Source organism: Theobroma cacao, chromosome 10, assembly GCF_053813885.1.
Source record: "Theobroma cacao isolate CCN51 chromosome 10, ASM5381388v1, whole genome shotgun sequence".
Classification (NCBI taxonomy): domain Eukaryota; kingdom Viridiplantae; phylum Streptophyta; class Magnoliopsida; order Malvales; family Malvaceae; genus Theobroma; species Theobroma cacao.
In genome coordinates this window covers 336926-345550 of record NC_142648.1, presented here as the reverse complement: position 1 = coordinate 345550, position 8625 = coordinate 336926, and the positions used below count along the sequence as shown (strand labels likewise).

The 8625-nt window shown below is 38.7% G+C and overlaps 3 pseudogenes across 3 annotated transcripts; 2 read left to right on the top strand and 1 right to left on the bottom strand.

Moving 5' to 3' along the window:
* Window positions 1-372: 372 nt before the first annotated feature.
* Window positions 373-1502, top strand: LOC18585753 (dirigent protein 22 pseudogene; annotated as a pseudogene).
* A 1069-nt stretch (window positions 1503-2571) lies between these two features.
* Window positions 2572-3280, top strand: LOC18585752 (dirigent protein 22 pseudogene; annotated as a pseudogene).
* A 1197-nt stretch (window positions 3281-4477) lies between these two features.
* Window positions 4478-7287, bottom strand: LOC18585751 (scarecrow-like protein 3 pseudogene; annotated as a pseudogene). Of its 3 annotated transcripts, none has more exons than XR_016023089.1 (2): window positions 6777-7287; window positions 4478-6211 (listed from the first exon to the last, which is right to left on the bottom strand). The product of XR_016023089.1 is annotated as a scarecrow-like protein 3 pseudogene, transcript variant X2 (transcript). The 3 variants fall into 3 exon arrangements; XR_016023088.1 differs by having other exon boundaries at window positions 4478-6195; window positions 6777-7286; XR_016023090.1 differs by having other exon boundaries at window positions 4478-6162; window positions 6777-7286.
* Between the last annotated feature and the right edge of the window lie 1338 nt (window positions 7288-8625).

Here is an 8625-nt window from a genome sequence, read left to right as displayed (position 1 = left end):
TCCTTCTAGCAAGGTTCAAATCCTCTTCTCCAAATCCCAAAAAAAAAAGCAAAACCAACAAGGATACTTGATATTTGTCAAGATGCAGTATAGAGTACCACAGTTTAGAAAATGATGGGGACATCATGGAACCTTGTACTTGGACTTAACTAGTCGGAGATGGGGTATAGTGAAAGCAAAATCATTCTTCGTTTGAAATCAGAGAGCTTTTCATAGTGTCAAACAGCAGCAAGAAGACCACTTGCTTTTATAAAAGTCATTAAAAAAATAAAATGAAAGTGAAAGCAAAGGGTAACAGTTTCTTCAAAACTCATCAACCGTGCTGCTACCTCTTATATAAGGCCAATTCTCATTTTGACTGACAATTTAAGAATCTCAAGCTTTCCCATTGTGCAAACCAATCTAAAAATGGCCACTTTTTCCATTTGCCTTCTCTTCACCTTTAATTTCATTATCTTCTCAAACTTCTGCAATACTGCTTATGGCATCTTCTGTGAGGAAACCACCGAGGCAATAACAATAAAGCGTGTAGAAAAAACATCCCACCTCCACTTCTACTTCCATGATGTCATTAGTGGGAAACAACCTAGTGTTGTGAAAATTGCAGGACCACCAAACAGCACCGGGTATGGATTTGGAGCCACTATGATCATGGATGATGCATTGACAGAAGGGCCTGAAATCAGCTCAAAGCTGGTTGGAAGAGCTCAAGGGATGTATGCCATTGCCGCACAAGAAGAGTTGTCATTGCTAATGGTTATGAATTTTGCATTCATTGAAGGAACTTACAATGGCAGCAGCATCAGCATCCTTGGGAGGAATCCTGTTCTCAATGATATAAGGGAAATGCCAATTGTTGGAGGTAGTGGGGTGTTTAGACTTGCTCGTGGCTACGCATTGGCCGATACAATTCGGCTTGATTACAAAACTGGAGATGCCACTGTTGAGTACCATGTCTATGTATCACATTATTGAGTTTCATATTGAGCTAGAGTGACATGGCATCTGCCATGAGCAGTCATGTCACAAATGTAGCTGTAGCTTGGTTTTCTCTTTCTGGGCTTATGTTTATTTGTTGCTTCACATGTCTTTTGCAGCAGTCAATATTTTTTTCTTTAAGTTATGGAACATTGATTACTTTATACAATCAGAAATGGTTATCTTTTCTCTTACCCTTTTCACTTTTCTTGCTTCTGATGCTTAAGCCATAAATCAAAATTCATCATGGAAAAGAGGTCATTAGATCAAATAGTGCCTGCCAGAAGCCAAGCACCCTGAAGGGGACGGCAACTGGGCTTCACAGACTATTCTATGGGCTGTGATGTGGGCTAAGGCTACATTGGGACTTCTCAGTTAGATCTGAAAGCATCCCAAGCTTCAATCATGGGTTGGGTTGCTGGGGAGAAGAATATAACTTTGGGTCGGTTGGGTTATTGAAGAATGATTTATGTTTAAATGATTTTCCTTACTCAAACAATAAAAATTTTGATGCATTCTGACAATTATTACCATTGATTAATAGTATCAATTATTTTTGTTTTGGTGGGTTATGAAAATTCTTTTGGTAATGGTAGTATTAGCATTGTAAAGTAATAGTAGGGAGTAAAATCAATGTAAATTACAATCTTGAATTGTAATAATTCGTTCAAATATTTTATTTTATTAAATAATTGATAGTTTAACTTTTTTTTCATTTTTTAAAATAATTGATACAACTTAAAAATCATATTTTCTACTACTAGTCCTTCGAACAAAATGGCCATGAATTTTAGGGACCATTCACCATGCTATAACAGCAAAAGCAAGTTTGTGCAACCAACATGGAAATGTGGAGTGGAAAGTAAAGGGAAGCTGTGATTACCTATTGGCAGTAAAGCTGTGATTACCTATTGTTTGTGAAGGAAGCAAGCATGCTTTGAAAAGGCTTCGTAGATATACATTGAGCACAGGGCACTCACTGACCTGCCATTATGACTCCATCTAAGATCAATGAATTCTCTTTTCAGAAAGAGAAGGTAGAAAAGCATATGCAATCCTAAAGTTTACAACTAATGAAAACTTTGAATCCAAGGCCCTGCAGCATTAAACTATATATTCCTAGCTAGTATTTTATGACTTAGCTATCACCATCAGTTAACTAAGATTATATCTGAAATAATGCTGCCACACGATCAAATGATTGATTAATTAAGATCAAGTGCATTTTATATTATTTTTTAATACATTGTTTGTTCTTAATTATTTTGCTTTTTTTTTTGTGTTTTATTTGCTCAAGCCATCATGTAGTGATGATATGATTAAGCTGATCTGCTCACAGTTTTGTGTGAGAGCTTTCTTTATGTTCACTGCTTAAACCATTCAGGCCAGAAGTGGTGTTTCACATGGCCAACAATCTTTTCTTGAAACAAGTATTGCATGCTTCTATGATCGCCATAATCATGAAAACCCTTTTTTGGCATTTCTTCCTCCCAGAGTCATGAAAAATTAAGCAATCATTTCTTCACAAACACAATATGCTACATTTTCATTACCCTATAGATACCCTCTATGGGACGCTGACCATTGCAGTAGAAACCTGAACTTTGAATGGCTTCCTTTGCAACTCAAACTCTCTTCATCTTGTTCTTCACCCTTTTCTCAACTTTCTTCATTACAATTAATGGAGAGTTCTCGAGTCAATCCCCTATAACATCCACAAATCGCATGGCAAAAATGACCCGTCTCCACTTCTACTTCCATGACATCGTAGATGGGAAAAACCCTACAGCCATGAAAATCATTAGGCCACCAAACAATTCAGTTGGTTCATTTGGTACTACTTTCATGGTAGATGATCCATTGACAGAAAGTCCTGAGCCTAATTCGAAACTTGTGGGAAGAGCACAGGGGATTTACGCTTTGGCTTCGCAACATGATGCAGGCTTGCTTATGGTCATGAATTTCGCTTTCTCTGAGGGAATTTACAATGGAAGTGCACTTAGCATTCTTGGCCGGAATGCAGTTTCTCACACGGTCAGGGAAATGCCAATAGTCGGAGGTAGTGGACTTTTCCGCTTTGCTCGTGGTTATGCTTTGGCCAAGACAGTTTGGTTTAATCAGAATGGAGATGCTGTAGTTGAATATAATGTGTCTGTTGTGCACTACTGAACAAGTGCTGTGCTTGCTTGGAATTGAACAAACTTTTGTTTTTCTTGCTTTCATCATGTCTACCTGCTTTTGGGTGTTTCTCCTATAGCCTTAAAAGAGAATGTGATTTTCTGGTTTTCTACTTCCTAAGAAATCTATTGTTGGTTTCCAGGAAAATGGATGGCTTTTAGAATTTCTACCATAGATGCTAGAGCTGTTATCTGATTTGTCAATTGACTTGTTAAGTCCCCAGGACATGTTACAACTATAGACCTTTAAGGAAATTTTCTAGCAACATGATAACTAAATGAAGCAAAGTTGCATTCCAAGAGAGTAAATTAAAGAATTCAAGATGCGAAGTACCTGTCCGGGAGAGGCAGGTACTGAGGGATTACTTAGAAACACCAATGGGGAGACAATAATGTCGTTTTCCAAGTCCATAGGCTTTGGAGAATCAAACTTAACAGAGATATTAGTGATAAAGGAAGCTTTTTTAATGTTCTCAGCTTCAAGACAGGAAAGCTCCCACAAACTTATAGTGGAAAGTGATTCCACTAACGCTGTGAAGTGGTCCAATTCGCCAGAGACAGCCCCGTGGAGACTCAAAAAATGGGTACTTCATATTGAAATGCTAAAGAAACGAGTTAAAGAATGGGAAGTCAAACACACTCTTCGGGAGGCAAACTGACAAGCTGATACCCTTGCGAAATCTGGTATTGGCAAAGACGAGGACCTTATCAATGTATGGGACAATGTTACTAGAGTTAGAGCTGCAAATACAGAAGACCCAAGCAACAGAGCTTTTTCCCATACTGATTAGGAAGTCTGGATCAGGTTCATTCTGTCCTTATTGCACAGGAAATATTGACACAAGGTAGTTGTGGCGTTTGTGGAACAGTTGTGTACTTGTTGGGGGGTTTACTTTCTTAACTATCTTGATGTCATGGTAGAAATTAGGGGCTGAGGTGAATTTGTATAGGATGTATAGGGTTAGCATGTTATGAACTCCTGAGATGGCCTAAGGGCATTGTGGGAGATTTTGTGTTGGTGTATCCCCATTAACTTTTGTAAGGGGTGTAGCGTTGCAAAATCCTTGTAAAAAGGTGAAAGGTGGTTCCCTATTATGATTAATGCATTATGAAATTTCAAAAAAAAAGTACATATAAATCAAAGTGGAAAGGTTTGAGATCTTGAACAGATCAGCAAAAGCTATGGGAAAGCTTACTCAAAAGGAATTTTCCATCATTGATGAACATGAAAAGTTATTAGATATGAAGTGACTCAAAAGTCTCCCAGAAATTTTTCTGCAAATAAGAGTTCCAAAACAAGCATGGACTACATGGTGGCAGCCTGAGGAAATGAATCAGATATGTTTGAATTTTTAGAAGCAAATACAGAATGAATAGTCTTATACATTGAAACTAATAAACTAGCAAACAGAAAAAGAGAAACCTGGGAATCAAGGAGAAATTTGCTAGAACTTTTCATTGGAAACACTATGATATTTTAGAGGAAGAAAAACTTAATATTCTTTACAGGGAGAAGAACACAAAAAAAGGAGGAAACAAGCACACACAAAATGGGTAACAACTTAATCGTACCGCCTAAACCCCCAGGCTGACATTGAATATAGGGGTCTTTCTTGCCAGCACATAACCAAACACCCATTCTCTTCTTTGATCTTATAACCATCATAGTTATTGGTTTGCAACAACCTTCCTGCCTGCAACATGCCATGGTAGCTTAAAGGCACCCTTCCAAAGCCCGCCAACTCAAGTCTCAGAATCCATTTCTCAAGCTTCTCATGTCTCTCCTTTCTCTCAAGACCCTCACATGCTATAATATTCTTAATTTCCTCTCCAAAAAGCATCTTCTCAACCTTTTGTCGCTCCAGTGGTGCTCTTGATAGTGTAGACTCTAAGCAATCGAAGAGCGCAGCATAGAAATTCAATGCTTCCATTACCCTCTCCATTAAAGTAGGGCCATTATGGTTGGACTCCTGCTCGGTTACTACAATAAGTTTTGGTGACAGTGCCCGAAGAGCGGTTAGAAAGCTCCCCAACTTTGGTGCTGGAGCTAGGGACAGCGGGGATGATGGTGATGGTGATGGTGATGCTAAGTCCGAAGAACTTGGGCTATATATATGGACTGGTTCTTTCTCAAGCCACTCTCCTAAAGTACGTTGGTTCACCTGCAAGACTCTATGTGGTCGACTACTATTGAGGTTCTTAGACACTGATGGTGAGTTAATGTTCCTTCTAAGCATCTCATCATCAGGAGCCAGGAGGGAATGAAGCTGAAGCACAGAACTGACTGCAAGAGCTTCTCCAGTCTTGACACGCAAACTTTCTAGATCAAGATTCTCTAACTTGCAAACTATTGGGTTAAACTGAAATGGGATGTCCAATTTTTCAGCTTCTTCTGTCAACCGAAGGGCCATTTGCTCTAACACCTCTTTCTGTTCATGAATGCCTGTAATTCTCAGATGGGGTGGCCCTTCTGGCCTTGCACTGAATGTCTGAAAAAGATTGATCCACTGTGCGGGCTCAGAGGAATTGAGATCTATGATATGAACCATCTTCTCCCCCTCCATAGCTTCTACAATGGCCTGATTTGTGATTACGTACGCAAGCTTTAAGAAGGGGAATAGCTCAAAGAACAATTTTTGAACAAGAATTTCCTCTGACACTGATGATAGTTTTGTGGAATTAAGTGCTTTGTGAAGACCAGGCCATGCTTTGAGCATCCTGTCAGCAAGTGCCTCGGTGAAGTAAGCAGCAATTCTTTGCATGGTATCTCCATCAGGGGAGGCCAAGTGTGATATTTGCTCTAGGCCAATATTGGCATTCTCAAGACTACCGGCAGCTACATGGTTAGCACATTGAACAAGAAGATGGATCAGATATAAACCCCTCTCCTCAGATTTGAGCTCCCGGAGCCATGGGAATGGGGAACCTAAACCAGGAGACAGTGACATCCAGGGGAGGAACGGAAGTGGTGGTGAAGTCACAGACGATGGTCCCTCTTGGATCATTCCTGCCATTAACAGTCAGAGCAAGCTAAGGACCCCTGAAATATAAAATTCCTGCATATTGTTCAGTGAACAGCTGATGTCTAAACAATTTGATGCAAAATCAGTCCAAATGCTATACTTAAATAGTTCAAAAAGCAAAAAGCATTACTTGAAAGCAATTTCAAAGAAACAGAGGAAAGCAAAAACAAGGCTCTGTTTTTAAATTTTTCCCGTTTTGACTGTACAGATATTAGCTGAGTCGCACACACCCACCCACCCACCCACCCCTCCCCCCTGCTTTCTTGGTCATGAAAAGTTTTAGTTTGAAACTTAAATGCTCCTTTTTTATTTTATCTCAATGTTTTTACAGCTAAACAAAGAGACTGAAGGCAAATTCACGTTCATCTTCATACAAAACTCATAAAATAAGCCCAAGTGCTATGCTTGTCAATGAGAGATTGTTAAAAGTTTTACATCCGTTTCCCAGGTGTTCTCAGCAATCGAAATAGAGACTGAAGCAAACTTCCAATACAAAAGCAGAGGAAAGCTCATATTTTAATTAAAAAAGAATCTCTACCGAGTAAGAGAATTGTTCAAACCAGTCAACAGAGATCATGCAACAGAGACAGGGAATTACCAGTAAAAGTAGAGCTAAAATTCTCCAGAGGAAAACAGATCAAACAAAGCAATAAATTAAAATTTCCATCTGGGTTTTGAAATTCATCAAAGTCCCAGAAGACTCCTAAGAAAATTGGAAAAACTTGGTAAATCAAATCTCTTTTTCCATCAGAGTGGTTTCATCACTAAAAGCAGGTTTGGTTTGGTTTGGTGGTCTAAGGTTTTGTTGGAAAGTGAGTCAATTGGAATTAAAGCTCTTGTCTTGAAGGAATTTTCCATGGCTGCTTTGGCAACAATACAAGAGGTTGTTTTTGTCCTCATTGTTTTGTTTGTCTTTTGGAGGGTTCAGAAGAATATGGAATTTCTTGAAATACATAAAGAGCATAGAGACCGAGCCCTCTCTGTCTCTGCCTCTCTCTCTCTCCATCCATATTTCCTGTCTCTACCAATGTTCTTGTTACTGTCTATCTATTACTGCGTCTCTTACAAGTATACTAGTCCTAAAGGAACCTGCCTTTGTTCCATTCCCTCACTAAGTTTGATTTGTTTTTGTCAGTATGTGAAGTGGATGGGAATAAGAGCTGGCCAGAATTGGTATTATGCTCAAACACAACACAAAGCCAAACATGCCCTACCAAAACAAAACAACACCCTTGCTTGTTGCTTAGTGGGTGATAGTGGGGATTGCAAGGGAAGCCTTTCCATGTGCCTCCAAATCAAGTATTTGTTCTCTTTTCATACGCAAAGACCATCCACTTGGGGGTTACTTCTTGCATTAGGACAAAGAGACAAGCAAGTTTTAAGAAAAGCCAAAAGTAGATAGAAGATTTAACTTGAGGAATGGTGTGGTCTGTGGGGTGTGTGAGAGAGTGGTTTGGTTTGGACTCTATTAGCCTCATTCCTTGTTTTCTACAAAAAAATGTTTTAGATTTGTTCTTTTAGACTGTAATGAAGATCCAAATTATGCCACATAATCATGGCTTAGTGATTTACCACATCATCTACTTGATTAGCTGAATCTTGTTAGTGGGCAAATGTGATGCCCACTTACCTCCATTTTCATTGTTATGTTTTGTTCTTATACCTTTTGTCCATTGTTTTATGGGCTTAGTTGTGGCGGTAGCGGTAGTGGCCAGCAATTTTATGTCTTTGCTCTTTTCAAGTTCTGCATGCTCCAAATCAAGCACAAGAAAGTTGGTAAATCTTTTGAATCATTGTATTCTACAGTTCAATGATCTCGCATCACTTTAAAGAAGGAAGACTTTTTTGTTCAACTTGTCACTAGATGCGATTGAGAGTGGATTATCACATGATTTGATACAAGAAAACAAGCAAACCCATTGCCCATTTGTGCCAATAGAAGGTCTTTAACCTTTAACTTCAGGTGGTGATACAACTGACAGATGGGGTTTGGTAGCTTCTTCAGCTTCAATTTTAACAAATGCCTATGTGTAAATGACAATTTGATGTATGTCTATGACTACTTGCTCATGCGCCTTTTATTTAGTTTCATTTTCTCAAGAGAAAAAGGGCCAGCAGAGAAATCTGAAGCATACAATCTATGAATTTCATAAACCAGACAACCTCTTAAAACTTTCTATCATGGAACAATATCAATGAAACATCAGATTTTCAGCATCATAAAAACGTGTACACCATTAACTTTTTGTCCAAGATGTTAAAATACCAGAACAGAATAGCATGCTCTAAAATGAAATACACATGTAAGAAACTAACTAGAAAGTGGAGAAAACTCTCTGGGAAAAGGTATCCCACTTGTTTCTTTTTGTTTGTATTGTGCTAATTAATACAGCTGATTATACTTTTGTTTTGCGGTGAAGAAAATTAAGGTGAATGGATCCCTCTAC